Raw genomic sequence first — 23,928 nt, 5'->3', positions numbered from 1 at the left:
ATTGAGAGGAATTTAGGTTGGTTTGACCTGAGATGGGCTTTTAGAAACCAATGAGGGTGTTTCTCTTCAGATACTTAGCAGTAATTGTCTTATGAAGTACTCTCAAGTCCACACTCAGAGAACAAGCCTATAATTTCTATTCAAATAGCCTCTAATGAGATGATGCTTTTGTCAACGTCTGAGGCCAAGTCAGGCCATGGAAAAAATATATTTCGGATCCCTTGGCCTCTGGACAAACTCAAAATGTGCACCAAATATGCTTTGGAGCATTGCAGAGACATGAGGAAAAGACAGTTGAGGTGAGGTGGAGGGCACCAGAGTTCTGGGAACTTTTAGAAGCCTTATCCCTCCATGATTTGTTCACTTAATCAAAAAACATCCACTAGTGACCATAATCGTAGGTGCAGGACATCAAAGGGTGAATGAGAATTAAATTCTGGGCCACAAGAATGATGCCCAGCCCTGTGTGGTGGGTGTCTGTGCCCATGTGTGCCTTTGTGTGACAGGCAGACAATGACATGGAGTCAATGATGAAGTGTGACAAGAGCATCACTCATCGGGTGATCATTACAATTTGTCATCATCCAAATTTGGACACCTTTGGGACAAGTGCTAATCCCTGGACAACAAGCATGGACTGGGATGGTCCTAGGCACACCAGGACGTGTGGTCACTTTACATAATGCCCAGTACAGGGAAGAGCAGGGGACTTCTTGGAAAAGTTCCCTCTGCACCTTCCAAGTAGTTTCTCCCCATCCATTCCTATCTGCCTCCGGTTACTGAGGTCCCAGCTCCATCATCTTTCCCCTAGGAAGCCTTTCCAGGCCTGTCCCCACCTCGCCACATCTCCTTCATACACACTCCTAGCCCCACGGAGCTCCCCTGCCAAGCATTTCTCCCTGAATTGGCTGTATATGCATTTGTATGACCATTTCTTTGTGTATCTGCCTCCCTCACACCATGAAGATGGGACCATCCATGACGGTTTTCTTGGTCATATATGGGTGTTCAGTAAATACTGGAAGAGTGAGTGGTCTGAGCTTTGAAATGCTGTCCTAATTATCCAGGTGACGGGGCACCTGAGGAAAGGAGGACTAGGATGGGCCCTGGAAGCATAGTGTTTGGGCAGAGAGCCGGGGCAGGGTGGGGGTGAGCTCTGGTGCCAGGATGGTGTGCGTCAGAGGTGGGTAAAGCTCAGCGTGGCTGCATCACAGGGTTGGGGGTATTGTGGGGAAGGGCCGTGGGGTCGTGGGTAGGCCACGACCCGTTGGGCTTATGAGCCACACTGTAGACCCGGGTCTATGGCCATCTCACCTTCCTTGCCCTCGATGGAATTTGAGTGAATGAACTCTAAGGCATCTGCAAATAATCCTGCCTTGTCATCCTTTCACTGATCCGGCTAATTGTTTAAGGACATTTCTCCTAATTACCTCTACCTTTTTATACTCCTTGTCTGGATCAAGATTTCCCTCAGTTTTGGAAAAGTCGAGCAACTAGGGAAACCCATAAGAGGTGCTAGGGCTGACTGAAAACAAGATGGGGACTTTGGAAATGAGTTCACAGGGATAGCCTCTCCTTCCTGCTGAGCCCCCAAGACTGGGCTTCCTGTGATCTATGGTAACTCAGGAAGGCTGCCTAAGGCCGCCTCTCTCCCACACGTCAGCTGCTAACTAGATGACCAATGAGCGCTCTTGCTAGCCTGGAGAGTTCATGAACTTGTAAAATATGCATTAGACAAATACATCTTTCCATTTCTCTCCATCTACAGGTATTTTAGAAAAGTGTGTGTGTGTTTCTCCCAATAAGATTCTCTTAGTTCGAGATGTGACATAGCCATCCACTGAAGCCTTGGAGCCTGGGTGGCTCTAATAACACTCATTTGGCCCCAGAGCACAAATGTGTGCAGTTCCACAGAGAGGCGCTAACCGAAGTCGCTGTGTCCCAAAGCCAGGAAGCCATTTCCTTAAGTGTATGATTGGTTCCTCTGTCATCTCAGCCACACTTGCATCTTCTGAGCCCCCTACCAGCACAGAAATTGCATCAGATAACAGCTCCCAAGTCACCTTCCCACCCCCTCCCTCACCATCTCGGCTGACAGAGTCTGTAAAGGAAATGAGAACAGAGGCTCATTTCCAGCAGCAGCGACAAGAATTTGCTAATTAAAATGAAAAGCCTCAGTTCTCTGGATCAGCGAAGGAGGCCTCTGAGAGGCACTGAGAGGAAATCTTTCTCCAAACGAAATGGCCTTCCAGCTGGGCCCTGATGGAGCCCAGGCATCCTTCTAACGGCAGGGGGCGGGAAACTGGAGCTCAAGCAGACCTGCTCCAAAGTCTGATGAGGCCTTGGACCCATTTCTGGGAGTGCTTGTCCCTTTGTGCTTCCCCAGTCCTGGAACCTCAAACGGATTCACACATTTCTTCAGAGATTGAGTAAATGTGAGAGTCATGGGGACTTTGGATCATCCAGTGAAGTGGTTTTCAACCTGGCGACACACTGTGATCACCTGGTGAGGGTTTAAAAGATACTGTTACCAGACCTATGAAAAATGAACCACTGGAGGGGGTCTGAGCACCTGCATTTTATAAAAAGCTTTCCACGTGATTCTGCCGCACGGTGAGGAGTACCGGCTGCTGATCTCATCCTATAACCTTGTCTCCCGGTGATGAGGACCCTGAGGGCCAGGCCAGGATGAAGTAGCCTCAGGCCACACAGCAAAGGTAAAGGCAGGGGCCTGATGTCCTGACATGCTGGCCTTTTCCACTACACAGGATTTCTCCCTGCTCTGCCTTCTTTAGCCAGCTATGTGTGGATGCAGGAAAATGAAAGGGGGATGGAAAGGTGTTGGGTCTGAGGGCCTGGTGTCTGACAGTGTGGGATCTAAGCATGTTTGGAGAAGAGCCAGGAGAAGTCTCTTTGCATAAAGACCAAGGAGCCTCATGGGAAATGTTCACTCTAAGGGAAAAGGTGTGGGATGTGTGAAGGTGGTCCAAACACCAGGGTCAGGTCCAAGGATGGGGAGAGGCACTGGAGGTACCTGACATGCAGCACCACATTTTATTATGAAATTGCAATATCTGGTCATTGTTGACCTATAGAAATGGCAATTGCATATGATGGGACATCATAGTTCCAGGGGCACTGAAGAGGTAACGGGAAAAGGGAGCCCCAGGGACTGCCACAGGCTCACACCTGAACGTAGTGTACCTGGTTCAGAGCCTCAGGGCTGCGATCTCACACCCAAAGAACGCAGTTGGAAGCTTTCAGACCATAACCGAGAGAAAAGTAATGTCTAGGTAGCTCAAGGCCTGGGGTCCTAGTGTCTGGTTCTCTCATTGCCCCTTTGTTATTATTCTTATTACTGTATTTAACATCGATAACTCCAGCAATCCTTTTTATTCTTGGGCAACTTGCTAAGACTTCATATTTCCCCAATGAAATGGGGGACATGATATCAGAAGGGGTTCCTGTCTTCTTGGTTCTGATGGTCTAATAAGAGTGATTATTTACATTTGCAGAGCATTTTACAGCTTCCCAAAGTGTCATGGTGTGTCTTGTTTGGTCTGAACTTTCCACAACCTGGTGAGATCGAAATCATCATTCCTAAATCTCAGATGTAGCAACCAAAGCCCAGAGACACGTTAGGCAACTGGTCAAGTCATACAATGTTTTACTGGTGGACTTGGAACTAGAATTCAGGTTTCCTGTCTCCTGAGTGTGAGTGTCTTTCTGGACATTAAAAACGAGGAGGTCTGATTTGAAAGGCTGGTGTTTAGAATTGGCCTCCTTCGGTCCATGCTCCCTTTGCTTCATTACAAGGGAATTGGCAGGCTTATCCCTTGGGGATGGGAAGAAGGGATTAACCCTTAGTTTACCTTTCTAGGGCTGCCCTGCCTCCTTACTCTCCCCCTAGGATTCAACATCCTCGAATCTTCTGTTGAAGGAAGTGCTTGGCCATCAAGTTCTTGGATTTTCCTTTGAGATGCCTCTACTGGTGAGAGCCAGCCTGGCGTAGTGGTTAAGGACAAACGCTGCCTGAATTTGAGTCCCAGGTCTGCCACTTACAAATATAAGACCTGAGAAAAGTTACTACACTTTTCTCTGCCTCTCTCCCCTTAATGGGGATATTAATGTTGCCTATAAGATTATATGGAGGGTTAAATGAGCAAATTACAAGCACTTGTATTAGTTAAGACATGCTGTAGTAACAAATAAACCTAAATATACTCAGTGGCTTAATCCAACAAAGGTATGTTTTTCACTTGTAGGGAATCTGGTGGGGGTTAGGTAAACCTCCAGGGCCCTCCGTGTTCGATTTAGTGATCTGGATTCCCTTCATTTCATGAAATATCTTCACACATGGTTTCCAGAGCCTCTCAAATAGCTCGTACTGAAAACTATGCATGTTATTGCCCCTCAGTGTCTACTGGTCTGGAATTAGTCACGTGGGCTCAAATATAGTTATGAAGGATCCTGGGAAATGCAAGAACTGTTTTATGACTGCCCTTGTCTCTGCCAGTAATATATCAGTTTTGCTAAATATGAAATATTATTTTTACAGAAGTCTCATTTTTATGCGTGTTGATAGTTTAATCTTCTTACTGGAAGCATGTATTTTATTCCTGTTTATTATTTCTTAACTTTACTCTCAGTTTAAAATTGTGTCACTTCATGTTCTTTTACGTTGTTCATTGATTTTGCTTTATCTTTATAGCAACCAATAAGAAGTAGTTTGGCAAGGACAGTGAGAGTGAGAAACCTACCAACACTTGGGAAATCTAGAGGCCATCATCCATCCCACTCCAGCTACTTCTGTAGCTGCCTCCTTGGGTCCCTTTTCGATAAGCAAGTCTTATAGTTTTTTCAAGCATCTCATCCTGGGATGTTGATGGGATCCATAGTTCAGCCTCCAAAGGGCTTTGCCTCTCTCCTTGCAGCTGCACACCTCAGGTGTTAGAAAAGTGTTACCACTACCATTTCCTGTGGGCCTGATGCAAGGTGTTGTATGTTTTAACTCCAGTCTCTGACACTTGTAATTTTGCCTTTAAAGATAAGCCATGCCAGTAGTAGGCCGTAACCCAGGGGAGATGGCTAACAGAGGTCCTATTCAGGGAGGTACCCCAGCCCAGTGTTGTAAAGTGCCAGATGGCAGTGACCTTTCCTACAGGTACCCACAGGTGGGTACCCAACCCCTAAGACTTCCTCCTGAGTTACCCACTTACCACCTCAGCAGGTGTTAAGACACCTTTTGCTGTGTGGGCCCCTAACTACCTTCCTTTTATGGAAAGTGTTAAGCAGAAACCCTTCAAAGAGGGGCATACTATGATTTTTTTTAATGCAGTCAGTTTGGAGGTTAACCTCATTTGTCAGGAACATAGAAGTCAATGTGGGCTGGCTGAGAATTCTAAAATCTGAAAAGAATGGAAGCTTATTCCCCTGAAGAGTAGGGGCCTGGAGTCCTCCTGGGAACGCACTTGGGGCATCAGGAAAAACAATCAGGTTTGGGGTTCTCTGCTCTAGATCTGTCTGTCTAAAGGTTGATAGATGCCTTTCTGGAAAGCCTGGGGGGTGTTGTCCCTGCAGAGGGATTTTATCTGCTTGCGTGGTGAGACCATAATGACCATACACCCTGCATCATTCATATCTCATCCTTCCCCTTGTCTCCACTGAACTCTAAGAATGGTATTTCCATTCCACAAATGTGACCTCTGATCCCCTAATTGAATGATCTCTTGCCTAGCCTGAGATAGAGGTCTCTCTCCTGTCTTTTCTTTCTTTTTAAAGTTTTTATTTTTTATCACAAGTGCCCTCCTTAATCCCTATCACTTATTTCACCCATCTTCCTACTCCCTCCCCTCTGGTAACCATCAGAATGTTCTCTATAATTAAGAGTCTGTGTCTTGCTTTCTCTCTGTCTCACTCTCTTAATTTTACCCCTGTTTTGTTTCTTAAATCCCACATATGAGTGAAATAATAGGGTATTTGTCTTGCTCTGACTGACTTATTTCACTTAGAGGTGTATTCTCTAGCTTCATCCATGTCAGTGCAAATGGCAAGATTTCATTCTTTTTTATGGCTGAATAATATTCCAGTGTGTGTGTGTGCGCATGTGTGCGCGTGTGCACACATGCCATGTCTTCTTTATCTACTCATCAATCAACAGACACTTGGGCTCCTTCTATATCTTGGTTATTGTAAAGAATTCTGATATACACATAGGGGTGCATGTATCTCTTTGATTTAGTGTTTTTGTATTCTTTGGGTAAATACCCAGGAGTATGATTATTGGATCATAGGATAGTTCTATTTTTGCCTTTCTGAGGAGACTCCATCCTGTTTTCCATAGTGGCTGTACCAGTTTGCATTCCTACCAACAGTGCACGAGAGTTCCTTTTTTCCCCACATGCTTGCCAACACATGTTGTTTCTTATGTTTTTTATTTTAGCCATTCTGACAGGAGTGAGGTGATATATCATTGTGGTTTTGATTTGCATTTCTCTAATGATAGGTGATGATAAACATCTTTTCATATGTCTATTGGCCATCTGGGTGTCTTCTTTGAAGAAAAGTCTATTCCTGCCTTCTANNNCCCCCCCCCCCCCCTTTAAATTGGATTCTTTGTGTTTTGGGTATTGAGTTTTTTGAGTGTTTGTGTATTTTGGATACTACCCTTTATCAGATACATCATTTGCAAGTATCTTCTCCCATTCAGAAGGTTGTCCTTTAGTTTTGTTTTTTCCTTCGCTATGCAGAAGCTTTGAATTTTGATGTAGTCCCAATAGTTTATTTTTACTTCTGTTTCTCTTGCCTCAGGGCACCTATCTAGAAAAAAATCTGCTATGGCCAGTGTCAGACAAATTACCATCTGTGTTCTTTTCTAGAATTTTTATACTTTCGGGTGTCACATTTAGGTCTTTAATCAATTTTGAATTCATTTTTGTTACGGTGTAAGAAATTGGTATAGTTTCATTCTTCTGCATGTTACTATCCAGTTTTTCCAACACCATTTGTTGAAGATACTTCATTTTTGCCATTGGGTAGTCTTTCCTGCTTTGTCGAAGATTAATCGATCATATAATTGTGGGTCTATTTTTTGATTGTTCCATTAGTCAGTGTGTCTGTTTTTGTGCCATAACCATACTGTTTTGATTAATAGAGCTTTGTAATATAACTTGAATCTGAAATTGTGATGCCTCTAGCTTTGCTTTTCTTTTTCAAAGTTGCTTTGGCTATTGGGGTCTTTTGTGGTTCTGTACAAGTTTTAGGATTGTTTATTCTAGTTCTGTGAAAACTGCTATTGCTATTTTGATAGGGATTGTATTAAATGTGTATAGTGCTTTGGGTAGTATTGACATTTTAACAATATTTGTTCTTCCAATTGATAAGCATGGAATTTCTTTCCATTTCTTTATGTTTCTTCAATTTCTTTCATGAGTATTTTAGAGTTTTCAGAGGAAGGCCTTTCACTTCTTTGGTTAGGTTTATTCCTAGGTATCTTCTTATTTTGGGTGCAGTTGTAAATGGAATGTTTTCTCAATCTTTCTGCTTCTTCATTGTTGGTATATAGAATTGCAAGGGATTTCTGTGCATTGATTTTGTATCCTGCAACTTTACTGAATTTGTTTATCAGTTCTAGCAGTTTTTTTGGTAGAGTTTTGTGGGCTTTCTAAATGTAGTATCATGTCATATGCAAATTTTGAAAGTTTTCCTTCTTCCTTAATGATTTGGATGCCTTTTATTTCTTTTCTTTGTCTGATTGCTGTGGCTAGAACGTCTAGTACTATGTTGAGTAAAAGTGATGAGAGTGGACATCCTTGTCTTATTCCTGACCTAGGGGAGAAGCTCTCAGTTTTTTCCCATTGAAGATGATGTTAGCTATGGGTTTTCATATAAGGGCTTTATTATGTTGAGGTATGTTACCTCTAAACCTACTTTGTGGAGGTTTTTTTTTGAATCATCAGTAGATGTTGTACTTTGTCAAATGTTTTTTCAGCATTGTTTGAAATGATCATATGGTTCTTATCCTTTCTCTTATTGACTTGATGTATCATGTTGATTGATTTGCAAATACTGAATACCCTTGAACCTAGGAATAAATCCCACTTCATTGTGGTGAAGGATTTCTTTTCTTTTCTTTTTCTTTTTTTTTTTTCTCTTTTCTTTTCTTTTGTTTTCTTTAAGTAGGCTTCTCACCCAGCGTGGAACCCTATGTGGGACTTGAACTCGTGACCCTGAAATCAAGATCTGAGCTGGGATCAAGAGTCAGGTGCTTAAACAACTGAACCTCCAGGCATGCCAAATGATTTTTTAAAATGTACTGTTGGATTTGGTTTGCTAGTATTTTGGTGAGGATTTTTGCAAGTTTGTTCATCAGAGATATTGGCTTGTAGTTCTATACAATAGACAATTGTATTGTCTAGATTTATAAAACTACAAAACTATAAAACGCTCATGAAAGAAATTGAAGAAACATAAAGAAATGGAAAGAAATTCCATGCTTATCAGTTGGAAGTGTCTTTATCTGGTTTTTTATTACAGTAATGCTGGCTCATAGAATGAATTTGGAAGTTTCCCTTCCTTTTCTACTTTTTGGAATAGTTTGTGAAGAATAGGTATTATCTTTTCTTTAAATGTTTGATAGAATTTGCCTGTGAAGCCATCTGGTCCCAAGCTCTTGTTTGTTGGGAGTTTTTTGATTACTAATTCAATGTCTTTGCTGATTTTTTGTCTGTTCACCTTTTTTTTTTTTTTTTTTTTTTTTTTTTTTTACTTCTTTCTGTGTCAGTTTTGGTAGTTTATATGTTTATGGAATTTATCCATTTCTGCCAGGTTGTGCAAGTTGTTAGCATGTAGTTTTTCATAATATTCTCTTACCACTATAGTTCTGAGGTGTTGGTTGATATTTCTCTTCTCTCATTTGTGATTTTATTTGAATCTTATGCCTTTATTTCTAGACAAGTTTGGCTAGAGGTTTATCAATTTTATTGATTTTTTTTTTCAAAGAACTAGCTCCTGGTTCATTATCAGTTCTCTCTCTCTCTCTCTTAGTTTCTGTATCATTTATTTCCACTCTAATGTTTATTATTTCCTTCCTTCTGCTGGTTTTAGGTTGTGTTTGTTGTTCTTTTTCTGGCTCCTTTAAGTGTGAGGTTAGGTTGTGTATTTGAAAATTTTCTTGCTCTTTGAGGTAGATCTGAATTGCTATAAACTTCCCTCTTAGAACAGCTTTTGCTGCATCCCAAAGGTTTTGGACTATTGTGTTTTCATCTTCATTTGTTTCCGTGTACTTTTTAATTTATTTTTATTTACTGGTTTACCCATTCGTTGTTTAGTAGCATGTTATTTAACTTTCATGTATGTGTGGTCTTTCCAGGTTTTTCCTTGCGGTTGGCTTGTAGTTTCATAATGTGGTCAGAAATGATGCATGGTAGTGCACCTGGGTGGCTCAGTTGGTTAAGCTTCCAACCCTTGATTTTGGCCAGGTCATGATCTCATGGTTCATGAGACAGAGCCCCACATTGGACGCTGTGCTTGTAGCAAAGAGCCTGCTTGAAATTTTCTCTCTTCTCTCTCTGCTCCTCCTCCCCCACTCAAAATAAATAAACTTAAAAAAAAAAAAGATGCATGGTAAGACTTTTTATCTTTTTCAATTTATTGAAGCTTGTGGGCTAGTATGTGATATATTTTGGAGAATGTTCCATGTGTACTTAAACAGAATGTGTATTCTGTTTTAGGATAGAATGTTCTTTTTTAAAGATTTTTTAAATGTTTGTTTATTTTTGAGAGAGAGAGAGAGAGTGAGCAGGGGAGGGCAGGGGAAGAAGGAGACACAGAATCTAAAGCAGGCTTCAGGCTCTGAGCTGTCTGCACAGAGCCCGATGTTGGGCTTAAACTCACGAACTGCAATATCATGATCTGGGCTGATGTTGGACACTTAACCAATTGAGCCACTTAGGCACCCCGAAGATAGAATGTTCTAAATATATCTGTTAAATCCATGTGTTCCAGTGTGTCATTCCAAAGCCATTGTTTCCTATAGATTTTCTGTGTAGGTGATATGTCCATTGGTGAAGTGGAGTGTTAAAGTCCCCTACTAATATTGTACTCTTATCAATCAGATTTTTATTTTTGTTATCAATTGTTTTATGTATGTGGGTGCTATCATGTTGGGTGCATAAATATTTATAATTGTTACATTGTAATCTTGTTGGATTGTTCTCTTTATTATTATATAGTGTCCTTCTTTGTCTCTTGTTACAGTCTATGTTTTAAAGTCTATTTTGTCCAATGTAAGTATCGTTACTCTGGCTTTCTTTTGACATCCATTTACAAAACAGATGTTTCTCCATCCCCTCACTTTCAATCTGCAGGTATCTTTAGGTTTAAAATTAGTATCTTGTAGGTGGCATATAGACGGGTCTTGTTTTTAATCCATTCTGTCACACTGTGTCTTTTGAGTGGAGTGTTTTGTCCATTTAGATTCTAGGTAATTATTGATAGGTATGTATTTAATTGTATGTATTTTAATTGTTTGATACTTGGTTGTTTCTGAAGACATTCTCTGATCTTTTCTTGTCTTACTCTTTTTCATGTGTTATGATTTTCTTTAGTGATATACCTGGATTCCTTTCTCTAATTTTTTGCATATTTATTATTGAGTTTTTGATTTGTGTTTACCATTGGGTTTGTATATAACCTCTTCTACATATAGCAGTCTATGTTATGTTGATGGTCATTTAAGTTTGAACACATTCTTTATTCCTCCCCACCTTTAGGTATATGGTGTCATATTTCATATCCTTTTATTTTCTGCGTCCCTTGACTGATTTTTTACAGAAATATTCATTTTCACTGATTTTGTGTTTCCTACCTTTATACTATCACTTTTGGTCTCTCCTTTCCACTCAAAGTATCCCCTTTAACATTTCTTGCAGGGTTGGTTTGGTCATCATGATCTCTTTAGTTTTTTTTTTTTTTTTTTGTCTGGGAAACTATCTCTACTTCTATTCTGAATAATGGCCTTGTTGGATAGAGTGTTCTTGGCTCTGGGCTCTTCCCATTTAGCACTTTGAATATATCTTGCTGCTCCTTTCTGGCTTGCAAAATTTTTGCTGAAAAAAAAACCTCCTGCTAGCTTATGGAATTTCCTTTGTGTATAACTGTCATCTTTTGTCTTGCTGCTTTTAATATTTTTCTTCATCACTCATTTAAAAAATTTTTTTAATGTTTTATTTATTTCAGAGAGAGAGAGAGACAGTGTGAGCAGTGGAGGGTCAGAGAGAGAGGGAGATATGGAATCTGAAACAGGCTCCAAGCTCTGATCTAGCTGTCAGCAGAGAGCCCAACGCAGGGCTCAAACCCATGAACTGTGAGATCATGACCTGAGCCAAAGTCGGATGCTTAACTGACTGAGCCGCCCAGGTGCCCCCTTCATCACTTATTTTAATTGCAGTATGTCTTGGTGTGGATCTGTTTTTGTTGATTTTGATGGGAGTTCCCCGAGCCTCTTGATTAGGAAGGTTTCATCTATTACTTCTTCAAATAAATTCTCTGCTGCCTTTTCTCTCTCTTCTTCTTCTGGTACTCCTGTGATATGAATGTTAGTACGTTTGATGGAGTCGCTGAGTTCCCTAAGTCTCTTCCATTTTCCATAATACTTTTTATTCTCTTTTGTTCAGCTTGATAACTTTCCATGACTTTGCCTTCTAGGTCACTGATTTGTTCCTCTACTTCTTCCACCCTGCTGTTCATTCCATTAGGCATGTTTCTCATTTCATTTATTTAGCCCTTTATCTCTGCTGTTATTCCTTATCTCTATGTTAATGGTCTCACTGATGTCCTCCACTCTTTTCTGAAGTCTAGTGAGTATCCTTATGACCATTGCTTTAAATTCTGTATCAGGCATGTTATTTATAACTGCTTCACTTGGATCTCTGGACATGGCCTTGTCCTGTTCTTTCATCTGTCTTCTCATGTTGTCTAAGTCTTTGTGCTTGTTTTTATGTGTAAGGAAAGTCAGCTATATCTCATATTTCTGAGGGTAATGGCGTTATGAAGCAGAGGCCCTGTAGTGCGCTGCAGTATCGTGTCCCCCACTCCTCAGGGCCTGGCGCTTTTGGGAGTGTCTCCACCATATGCGCTGCCATTGTGTCCTGGCTGTTTTATCCTTCAGGCCAGTCACCTGCAGTGTTTAGTGCCTGGCCTGAATGTAGCATGTTTCAACTAGGTGTGCTCTGGTCTGCTTGTGAAACGTAGCCTGTCACTGTGGCCACCAGAACCAAGGCCTTGCAAAACCCCTGGGTAGGGAGATGCGGTTTTGGCAGGGGTTTGGACCAGTCTTTTAGGGGAGGTGCTTGCTGTACCGAGACAGGCAAGTGTGATTAGGAAGGGTAGGTCTCTGGGGGCAGTGGGACTTGGTGTAAGCAAGTTAGGTAGTGTCTGTGCTGTGCTGATTCCCACAGGTGGCCCTGTGATTATTCTGAGGGGCCAGGGAGGGAAATGGCACTGGCCAGTCCCTTTATTCCTGGAGGGGTCTCTCTGTGAATGCTCCCTCTATGGGACATGCTCTGGGATGAACATTTAACCCCCCACAGTGTGCCCCATGTGCTCTTCAGATCACTGTTTCCATGCTGTGTGTTGTGGGTTGCTTGTCTGCCTTCTCTCCAAGAGCAGCACAATGCCTCCAGGCTCTATCCCAGCCAAGCCTGCTGACCTTAAAAACTCCAGGCTTTAAGCTCCACTGGTTGCAAGAGCCGAAGAAATAGAGCCCCTCTTGCTTTCCAAGCCAACTGCTATGGGAATTTATTTTGCCAATGAGCTCCTCTGTCTCTAGTCTGTCTCTCCCAGTGAGAGACAATGAGCTCTAGTCTGTCTCTCACCCTCCTCTGTGACAGTAGCTCCTTCCCCACCACAGTGGCCATGATCCATTTCTCTCCTAAGCCATGTCTCCACACTTCCTACCTTCTTCAGTGTGACATCTCTACCTTTAGTTGTGGAATTTATTTTCTGCTAGTCTTCAGATCAATTTCTGAGGGATTTAGGATGATTTCATAATCTAGTTGTATTCACAGGGTGAGGTGAGCCTAGGGCCTTCCTACTCTGCCACCATCTTCCCCTCACACTCCTCTCCTGTCTTTTATTGACAGAGAATCATAGGCCCTCTTGCCTGTGGCCTACACCACCGTTCCTGGGAATTTTCTCTAGTTGGGTGATTCTCTAGTAATCCTCACTCCACTGTAAAAATCTATAACTTCTTTACTTGCTTCAGGAACCGGTAAGCAATGCATGACTTTGGACCAGTTAGCTGGGCTTATGAGAGTCTAGATGAAGTGCTTCTTGGGGACTTAGGACTTTTATAGGTAACAAGGCCTGCTTCTTCAGATACAGTGAGCAATCTGGAATGTGTTCCTCAGAGACAGGGTATTTCTTCTGGACTTATTTTATAAAGGCATACATCCTGATACTTTGGCCTTAAATGTAAGTTTTAATATTAATTTTTTCCAAGAAGCTTGGAATTTAAATTATTCATCTGGTCACATTCATGGTTCAGATATTATATTTCTCCAGTGGCATAGATAATGGAAAATTGGCCAACATTTTCCTATTTGCATATATTTTGTGGCTCTCTTTGGCTCTTGTGACCAGAACATTCTGTATTTCTGGTTCTGACATGCAGGACATGAATTGCCTTAGCGCATTTCCCCTCTGAAGGCACCCACAGTCTGTTTGGACATATGGTGCCTCTCTGAGGATCTTTTAGCTTGCACTTATTCCCTAACCCCAGGGCAAAATTCATTATCTCTGGGGAACTAGATGCCAGCACTGTGTCTGGGTGTCCCTTGGGGCCCTACTTGGAGCCATTAGTGATGGCTGATTGCTCTCCAAGGCCAGTCTTGAAAAGACAGATGTATTCACCTCCAAGGAAAATTCCTCACCCAGCTACTTATTTTGCACACAACGTGCTGGGGCTGAACTGTGGGATATGGCATAAACCCTGGGGGAAGCTTTGCCTATCATTCCAGTCCAAGAGTCAATATATTAAAATTGGTCCCTCTCTGCTTCTTTTTTCAAGTGGGATGTTCTCAACCAGGTAAAGCCATTTCTTTTCCTTGGAGTAGTGTCTTGATGCCCATTTGCCCTTGTGGTCTCCTGGAGATGTTGCACCAGAGTAGTAAGATGGATCAAAGGCTTTTCCTTTTCTGTTGGGGAGGGGCTAGGGATTGGGGATGGTGGCCAAAGATGGTAGTGTTCCAATTATTTTACTTGGAGAATATGTTTGTGTATTATTTGTATAATTAAAAATTAAGCAAAGGAATAATGTGAACATTTTAGGTCTTAGACATTAACATAAATGGATGACCTGGATACGGTAAAATGCATTGAACTGAACTAAACCCAAAATACAACAACTCTGCTTTAGTGTTTTGTCAGAAAGGCTTCCCTCTCATTTTCTCTTGCCTTTGATCAATGGATATTTGATAATATCAAACCAGTTTTATTCAAATCGTATCTTAGCAGATGTGAAACTAATATCTAGTGTGACAAGAAGTCCCAAGGAATTGATTAGATGTATTCCTGCACTGGTAATACAGTTTTAATTACTGTAGCTCATTTAGAAATTGGTTATTTTTGAGCAAATCNACTGAGAACTGATGGATGTAGGGGGGAGGGGGGATGGGCATGGAGGAGGGCACTCGTGGGGATGAGCACTGGGTATTATGTGGAAACTAATATGACAATAAACTATTTGTAAAAAAAACAAAACAAGAAAACAAAAACAAAAACAGGCTTTGTGGCTCAGACGGTTAAGAGTCTGACTTCAGCTCAGATCATGATCTCACAGTCTGTGGATTCGAGCCCCACATCAGGCTCTGTGCTAACAACTCAGAGCCTGGAGCCTCCTTCCCATTCTGTGTCTTCCTCTCTCTCTCTCTCTCTCTCTCTCTCTCTCTCTCTCTCTCTCTCTCTCTCTCTCTCCCCCTCTCTCCCTCTCCCCAGCTCATGCTGTTTCTCTCTTTCAAGAATAAATAAATACTTTAAAAATAAAAATTTTTTTAAAAGGGAAAAAAAAGAAATTGATTATTTTTGTGTGTTAATTTTTTTTCAGATAAACTTTAACATGAATTTTTCAAGTTACTTACCTACTAAAAGACTCATTTGGATTTTGATTGAAATTGAATTAAATTTATTTTTTTAATTTTGTTAGAATTGGCATTTTAACTATAATTATTCTTTCCCTCTCCTGCATCTCTTCATTTATTATTGTCTTCTTTGAGGTCTTGAGATAGGATTTGGTAGTTTTCTTTATGTGAATCCTCCAAAATTTTAAAGTGGATTCCTAGGTTTCTAATATTTTGTGCTGCTATTGTGAATACAATATTTCTTTCTCATTATGTTTCGTAACATATACTTTACACTCTATCAATGAGTAGATTAATTCATTACTTCATTCTGCAAGTATGAATAGGGAAACCATTTACTTTGCATACTTATTTTATAACCTGTACCTTTGCTGAATATCCTTATTATTCTTAATAAGTTTGGGGCTACTAGGCATACATCATTGGTTGTGATGACTTTGAACCTTCATTTACAAAGCAATTGTGTCCATTTAAAAACATGTATGCAAATTACTTGACACTCCCTTTCTAAAGGAGAGGATGTCCTTTCCTGTGAAGCAGAATTAACCTCAGTGAATCCCTTACAACCAGTAGAATCCAACAGAAGTGATAAGGTATAACTTTGAGGGTCAGGGCAGAAAAGGTCACTTAGTTTCCACCAGAAATCATGGGACACTCCTTTGTGTGAAGACAGGGACCAGATAATGAGTCTGACTGCCCTGAGACCACCATGGAGAGGCTGCATGTATATACCTTAGCTGATAGCCCAAATGACCTCCCAGCCAACAGCCGCTATCAAGAGTAGCCATGTATGTGAAGCATCCAGTCAAGACTTAAAGATGACTACAGCCCTTACTGACATCTGATTGTACCCATAGGAGAAATCCTAAGGAAGAACTGACCAGATGATCCCTCCCTGAATTCCTGACCCAGAAAATCATGAACAAAATAAAAATGTGTTTTTTTTTTTTTTTGCATAGTAATGGTAACATTAATAGTAATCTCTCTCTTTTCTTGCCTAATTGCATTTGCTCCATTGGCATTAGCCAAAAAAGATAATAGCAATGATGTAGGCATTCATGATTTTAATAGAAATATACTTTTTCTCTATTACTACCTTGACTATTTATTTTAGGCATTTTATAGTCATATAGAACTCCAAATGCTCATTGGCTAAGTGCCACAAATCTCTGTAGATCCAGGTAACCCCCAGGAGAAACTGTCCTCCTTGTGGTGATTCAGTGATCCTGACTGATTGCTGCAGCATCCTCCATCCTATGGCTGCGTCATCTAGAACCCAGGACCTCCTTGACAGATGAGGCAGGGAAAGGAAATGCTGTAGAGTCTCTTACCAGCAATTAAATACCTTGGCATAGAATTTGACATACATCAATTCTGCTCAAGTTTATTGGCCAGGACTTGTCACACAACCCCACTGATTTCAAGGGGGGGGGGTAGAAAGGTGTAATCTTCCTTTATGTCTGGATGGAAAGGAGAAGTAGATATAGGTAAATTCTAATAATGCCTTCGATTCATTATTTTAACTTCTTATACTAGTAAGTGTCTTATAATTACTAGCTTATGGAGACTATTGTATTTAATCCGAAATTGATATTAAATTTTGTTGAATGCTTTTTCAGTATTTATTAAGGTGCCTTTCTCCTTTTATCTTTAGACTTCCTAATACTGAATTATTCTTGGATTCCTGGTAGATAGGCTACTTGAACATGGTGTATTTTTTAAAAGAACAGCTAAATATAATAAAATTTGATTAAAAAATGTTTGCATTTATATATGTGACTGGTCTTAAACCTTTAGGTGTGTGTGTGTGTGTGTGTGTGTACGTGTGTGCACGTGTACTCTTTCAGATTTGGTATCTATGCTATTGTAGCTTCATAATATTAATAATATAAAGTGGGAAGATTTCCCTTATTTGCATTGTTCTAGAATAGTACATACAGTATAAGAATTACATTTTTGTGTTAAAGTTTGACCAAGAACACTCATAAAACTATCTGTTTTTGTATGTTTTAGGAAAAAATGAACAACTTAAATCTTTTTTTTTCCCTGATAATTGGTCTACTCAGGTTTTCTGTTTCTTGAGCCAATTTTGGTAACACTCATACTTTTCTAAAATGATCCACTTGATCAAGATTTTAAAATTACTCTCCAGGATTATTCAGACTATTCTTATATAATGCCGTATAATTTTCTTTCACTGTACTATCCATTCTCTATTTCCTAATTTTGGATATTTGTGTTTGATTTTGTTTAGAGTTGTCAGCAGTTGTTTTGTTGGATACAACTACAGAAAGAGTTCTTGGATTCAGTTATGAAATCTAGTGTTTTTCTGCATTTGTATTCATTGTAAAATGTCTTCCTTTCCCTGGCAGGGACTTGATTTCATGGGCAGGCACTTTCTCTGATTTCTCAAAGCGAACCTTAGCTTTGAACTCCTGCATCTTTTCATGTGTCTGGTGATGTTTTTCTGTTTGTTCATCCTTATAAGTGGAGTTCTGAGCTTGCTCAGAGTTGGGAGTTGCCAGCGAACATGGGAAGGGATGAGGAGGGAAGGGGAAGGGAGTGAGATTTGATTATTTTTCTCTGCCAGTTCAGAAATCTGACAGACTGTGAGGGCAGGGGGCTTAGGTAGAACCGGGGCTCTCAGTACAGGAGTTTCATTAGCCCTGAAGAGGCTTGTATCTATGTTTAGTGTTGGCTGGACACCCCTCCTCTCCACCTTTTCCTGGCACAGTTTCTCCCATTAGGAGCTGCCTGCCTACAGGATTTGTCAGGAGCCATGTCCTGCCTGGGAGTAAGTGTTGCTACAGGCTCCTGGTTCTGTGGGCAGAAATTCCCCCCTCCACCAGCCAACCGCCCCATCATGCTAGTGCTCACAGTAGGGCTCCAGTGGGGCCACTTACAGTCCTTCTTACTGTCTGTTGGGCAGGCTTACTGTTTTCAGCAAAGATAAGGGAATGCAAGACTCCTGTTCACAAATCTGAGTAGCAAATTAACATGACACATAGGATGAGCCTAAGATGTGACTTATAGATTCTCCCATATGAATCACTTTACACCAACTCCATTTTTGTCCCTGGATCAAAAGCTTTACTGGACAGCTGGAAGTCGTCTACGCATGTTGGCAGGGTCCCATCTCAGATTAGCAGTTGGAGGATGGGGTACTTAGCCTAGCTTAGCCCAATTTCCCAGCTAGTACTTCCCGCAAAGCCAAGCCTGGGACAATGTTTTATTTGGAGATATGATTCCAGGAAGCAATGAAGGGAGGAGGTGTAAATCAGACAGGGAGGGGGCAGGGAGAGGCAGTACAAGGTTGTGTTATGGAGTTGGCTACTCCTACAAAGATCTGTTTGTTCTGGAACCATTTGAAAAGTTACATGAAAATAGCTCAGAACTGCCTTCAGAGGCAAGAAAGGAGAAAGCATTTGTTTGCGGGCTCCAGTCTCCTGTTGGTCAAAGTTTGCCCAATGGTGATGGGGGCGGGGAAGCTAACTCCCCCACATTTCTGGGTGGCACACAAGGCACTGCTAAGCAGGTTCCTTTGGGCATCCTAGAGAATAGCATCAAGCCGAGGGGTGGGAAGCAAAAGGTCTGAGAGGAAGCACTGTGACTGCCCCTGTGTGGAATCTGCAGAAAGCTGTTTGGTCGCCACAGCCATAGAGGAGATCAGAGGTGAGGTTGAGGTTGCTACCGCTTTACCCAGTCTCATGTATATTCAGATGACCGCATGCTCCTTCCTCTCCCCGCTTCCCTCTGGGCTGCTCTGAACAGAAGGGGGCCATGAAAGTGCACATCCTCAGCATGCATTTCTGCAAATTTCTCCCCATCATTCCCCCTCCCATTAAGGTTTTCATTAATGTCATTTCATCTCCCTGGGGATAGAAATGGACGAATGGCCAATTTTCTGAGTGAAACCAGACCATCTGGAGGGATGAACCACTTCATCTTCTTTGAGGCTCCTTCACATCATTTAGGGAGCAAACCATGAATCAGCACCAACCACTGATTATGATTCTCATTTCAGCCCCTTGTGTCTTGTAATCAGGGGAAATTCCTCCCAGATTCACTCAGCAGTTTGGCAGCCCAATTTCCAGCTTTAATGAATGTGTAGGCATTTTAGTGGAAAGCAGGATCCAATGGAGTCAAGCATGGTCAGAACTTAGGATAAGGATGGCTTCTTGGCTCCACCCACCCCACCCCAGAGAGGGATGAATCCACCTTCTGTTTGGGCACATATAGTTGTTAGGTTCTTCATCATTCAAAAGGAGATGTTAATACCTATACCTGGCACAGGTTGACTTACAAAGAACTGTGTAGCTGCGCGCCTTCAATTTGATCCTCCAGTAAGGAGCTTTCACTGACTTGTTCCAAGGCAAGAGGCCACCAGCCTTCAGGGAGGGAAATGTTGCATTTTGCTAAGGATGTTGTTGAAACCATTCTTTCTCTAAGGGGAATCATGGAAAAAGATTACTTCTGGCTTCTGTAGCTGGAACGCTTTTATTTGTGCTGAGCAACTGGTTTATTTTCCCTTTTGGATATTGAGTTAGCTGACTGTGTGGTTGGGCAATGCCAAGTTTTTGAACCTCTTGATTCAGATGTATGGTAAGTCTTTTGGGTCGGATCCCATTCCTGGAATCATCGTGTCTATCCTGCTTTCATTTTTCTATGTTCTGCTCCCCCTACCTTTTTATATAATTGGCTTTTCAAGCCATGAGAGTAACATAAAATTTAAAAAAATATAGAACATATAAAGAACAAAAGTTACTCAGGTTCTCTATGAAGACAGATAATCCCTACAAATGTACTGATACAGTCATTCATCTGTATATTCAATTTATGTTTTCTGTGCATCTATATTTCCCTGTATGACTCTCTGTATTTCCATGCACTTTGGATTCCTTGAATAATTAGTTCAACTTTATTCCAACGCCTAATCCATGGACTGTGGAAACTGAAATCCTCCTTAGTGTCTGCCAGTCTCCGTGGGTTTATTCCTACATTCCTGCCTCCAGTTCTCAGTCTGTGGGTGTCATTCTGTGTGGGTATCTATCTCGACTGCGTGCTAATGGAGATTTCAGGTTCAGTCCTTTTGCTAGTTTTCAAGAGAAAGCTACTTAGGCCAAGCCTTCGTGGAGTCTAGTTGCATTGACTAAAGATTAAGTGGTCAAGAATTTTCTAAAATTAACCAAGAATGGTTTCCTCTCCTTATCTTGCCAGCTGCTTCTGCACTTCTCTTGGTTCCTTTCGCCTTACTGTCCTAGACCTTGCCAGAGGAAATCAGATCCCCCTTCTTGCCTCTTGCATGGCATGTTGGTGACTTTGTGCTATGTCCTTAAGGGTCTGAGGGCTACTAGGTCCCCTGGGGTTCATATGGAAAGTTTAAACTCTGGACTGGAGGAAGATCTTAAGCTGATCCAGAGCTACCCATCAGAGTCCTACCGAGGTGCTTTAAGGTTTGATGTGGACCCACAGTTCAGGTCCAGCCAGAAAGGACGTCCAGGCTAGGACCTACCGGAGAAGCTAGCAGGTATGTAAGGAGAATTGTGCCTCTCTGGCCAGTCTCCAGGTTTGGAGCACACAGGGGTAGGTGTCCTCATTGTTAATGATGGTTCAAAGATATCACTGTGAGATACATACTTGACATGTATATGTATCATACATATCTTGACATACTCAAACCAGGTTACCCCCAGGTTGCAGGAGGACTGGGAGAGTGTCAAGAAGGATGACAGCTATTTAAGCATACGTCCATAGAACTATGACCACGGTATGATGTTAAGTGGAAAGAAACCTGTCAGCATGTATGTATATGTACATATATTTATATATGCATAGAAAGGTCTGGAATGGCATAAAAATATTAACAAGCACCTTTGAGATGTGGTGACTTTTACCTTATGTCTCAAGCAACTTTGTATTGAGTTTTTTCTTTTTTCTAAATTTAAATTCAAGTTAGTTAACATACAGTATGGTCATGGCTTCAGGAGTAGAACCCAGTGACCCATCTCTTACATATGACACCCAGTGCTCATACCAAAAGTGCCCTCCCCAATGCCCATCACCAATCCAACCCATCCCCCACACCCCTCCAGCAACCCCCCCGTTTGTTGTCTGTATTTAAGAGTTTCTTATGGTTTGTCTCTGTTTTTATTTTTCCTTCCCTTCCCCTATGTTCATCTGTTGTGTATTCTTTCAAATGAGTATATGCTACTTTTATAATAACTCTTAAAGAGTTATTTCCATTTGGGGGAAAATGATATGCCCCAAAGTGTTTTTGTTATTAGAAGACATGTGGGATTTTTCCTTCTTTATAGATTTTACTTTCCCAATGTCAACTATTATATTTGTGGCAAACGAATAAATATAGCAGGCAGAATATGTGAGATTAACATGGCCAAGGAGAGAGGGGTAAGGATTACTACTAGCTGGCTGGCTCAGGACCCAAGCTGGGAAGCACATGTTCTCCAGGCTTTGTGGTTTTTGGGAGTGGAGGTGGGGTCTGGTGGGTCATACATATAGGTCTCTTAGGTTGAAGAACCCTGCCAGGGTTCCTAAGGCTGAATGAGAACAAGGATACCTTGGGTTCTGGCCCTATAGCTCATGCTTCTATCTGGATATGTACAGAAAACTTGGGAACCAGTAAACTCCAAAGAATTATTTCCAGCTGTTTCTTCTGCTTACCTGGAGAGAGCTTGTGCATCCAACTCAGATACTGGCAGCCTCATACCTTAGTTTGGGAACTGATTTGTCTCCCTTTCTGTTTTGGCCCTTTCTAGAACAGTGCTTGCCCAACTCCAGCATGTAGTACAATCACCTGGGCCGCTTGTATAGGTGATCTATGGACCACACTGAGATGAGAGGGTTAAAGTCTGCATCTGGCATTATTGATGTAGTACCTAATGCCAGCATTTATTGGAACATTGGAAAGGAGGTTCTATGTCAAGAAGCAGAGTAGATTTCTAGGCTTCTTGATGCCATGGAACCAGCCTTAACCAGTGGGATGTTGCAGACTTGTTTCAAAGCAGCTGATATGATTGGACATTTTCTGTCATGCTCCTATCACCATGAGAAGAGCATGCCTAGGCTAGCCTGCTGTCCCCAGGGGGAGGTAAGAGCTACAGGGAGCAAAGATACCCTAGCCAAGGTGTCCCAGGCAAACCTGGCCTGGAGTAGAACCCATGTGTGGGCCAGCTGAGATTGGCTAAGCCCAGCCTATCAGACCCCAGCTGACCACCAGAAAGGACTACTGTTTCAAGTCACTGAGTTTTGGGGTCGTATATTATGTGGCAGTAGCTAACTTCTTTATCCAGGCAGTTGGTTAATCTGCAGATCTTGAAACTGTGATTCTACAGGGGCTTAAAAATTTGTCTGTTAACAAGTTTCCTGAGTGATTCTGATGCCAGGTCTCTATGGACCACACTTGAGGGAAAAACTGTTTTAGATTCCACCCTTTCACTAGCTCAATGTTTGATCATGGAAAATCTCTTAACATTTATGGACCTCAACTTTCTCCTCTGCAAAGAGGAATAATATGCATTTCCTGCATTGTAGACATGAGGATTAAATGAACATAAGAAACCTATAAGGTCATAGATTTTTCTCATCTTCTTTCTACCACTTGTCTTACCCCCACTCCCACCCAATCCCAGGAAGAAACCAGTGCGAATATCTTAGGAAAACATGAATCTCAGGGTCACAGCTTTATTGTATAGATTTTCAACACAGCCATATTACAAACATTGTCAGGGAACATTTACAAGAATAAATAAGATGGACTTGCAGGTGTAAAAAGATTACACTTCACTGTAATGTACAGTCAAAAAATATATCTGATATTCATTGACCTGACATTATTTACCTTCTGGTTTTTTAAGCTAGAATTGGAAAGGAAAAGGGAAAAAAAAAAAAAAAAGAACATTGACAGCACAGTGCTGGCTTTTTTAAAAAGTTGATTTATTTTGTTTTCTCTTCTCATACGTGCTTTATCTATCAAACACCCAAACTGTACAAGTGCAGGCCATTGGGATTCACGGAGGAGGCTGCAAACAGTGTGGAGACTTTGGTCTCATGCAATATCTTATGCCCAGTGGATGTGAGAATGTCAGTCTCCCTAGAGTCGTGTGGGAACCCCATGAGGACCCTTAGAGGGCTATGATGGTGTCCAGTAGCCAAGGCCATGGTAGAGGCCCTGACTCCTTGCCTTTTGTTGGCTAGTTGATTTAGGGTGAAAACAGAAGGTAGAAAAGTGCTTTTGAGTCTGATTGCCAACATGGGTTAGCCTGGATTAACTTGGGCTAGCCCAGGATCCACTTGGCAATGAAATGAAATGGATGCTTTGGGGATGATTACCATTATGTGCCAACAGAGTCACTGTGCTTTTGCTTTATGCGGTCTGCTCCAACAGGCCTCAAGTCAGGAGTGGAGTAGCAGTAACCTCCGGAGACAATGTGTGTGGTAAGCAGAGCCCTGCTCTGGTCCTTCTTGGACGTTTACCAGTTCTGGCTACCTCTGATGACCTTGTTGGCCAGTGGGTCTGAAGTATGGTTGGTCTCATCACAGATCTTGGTGGGGATTGGGTCTATGGCAAAGCATCTATTCTCTCTGGATATTCTGGTGATAACCACCTGAATTAGCCCTGGCTATGGGTCCGGAGCAGCATCTTGGCCTGCATGGTGGGAAGACTTGGGTAGGAGGGCAGGGAACTTCAACCTGCACAAACCAAACCCAGCCTTGGTTTTGTGCTCTGCAGGAATGAAGGAGATCAAATATGGTCCCAGCTGCATTAAATATC

Source organism: Crocuta crocuta, unplaced genomic scaffold, assembly GCF_008692635.1.
Source record: "Crocuta crocuta isolate KB4526 unplaced genomic scaffold, BGI_CrCroc_1.0 scaffold248, whole genome shotgun sequence".
Lineage (NCBI taxonomy): Eukaryota > Metazoa > Chordata > Mammalia > Carnivora > Hyaenidae > Crocuta > Crocuta crocuta.
The sequence above is the reverse complement of the archived record's forward strand: the minus strand, read 5'-3'. Positions refer to the sequence as shown.